Here is a 718-nt window from a genome sequence, read left to right as displayed (position 1 = left end):
TCTTGAATTATTCATGTCACATGGCCAATCTTGATCCCAGGATCAAGCTTCGTATTCGGCCCATATTATTTGTGCAAGGGAACCTGAGTTTGGCGGATACGGGTAATGTGGCCGGGTTTCTGATACTAGGACTGCTCCTATGCCAACTCCTTTGAATTTTGCGGCTCCGTCGAAAAACAACCCTCCAACCATCGTAGGATTCAGCATATCTTCTCCTACAAAGGACACTTCTTCATCAGGAAAATACGTTTTCAGGGGTTCGTATTCTCCGCCAACGGGGAATTCTCGGCGAGATTATCTGCTATGTCTTGCCCCTTGATTGCTTTCTGAGTCACGTAAACAATGTCAAATCACTCAGCAAGATTTGCCACTTGGGGCTTGCCAGTAGGCATGGGCTCTGAAAGATGTACTTCAGCGGGTCATCCTGGATATGAGAGATAAGTAGTGTAGGCATAGAAATATGCCCTCATTTCTGAGCTAACCCAAGTCAGAGCACACAGGTGCGCTCCAATAAAGAATACCGGGCCTACGTACGGGGTGAACTTCTTACTGAGATAGAGATGGCTTGCTTCCTTTCCAACCCGTTTCATCATGTTGTCCCAGAACACAACCGAGATGCTCCATCCAAAACGCAAGATAAGCAATAGAGGCTTCCTGGCTCGGGCGCCGAAGGCCGCAAGACTTGGGGGCGTTGATAGGTATTCCTTATCTCTCTCTT

Source organism: Nicotiana attenuata, chromosome 8, assembly GCF_001879085.1.
Source record: "Nicotiana attenuata strain UT chromosome 8, NIATTr2, whole genome shotgun sequence".
In the NCBI taxonomy this organism is placed as follows: Eukaryota; Viridiplantae; Streptophyta; class Magnoliopsida; order Solanales; family Solanaceae; genus Nicotiana; species Nicotiana attenuata.
The sequence above is the reverse complement of the archived record's forward strand: the minus strand, read 5'-3'. Positions refer to the sequence as shown.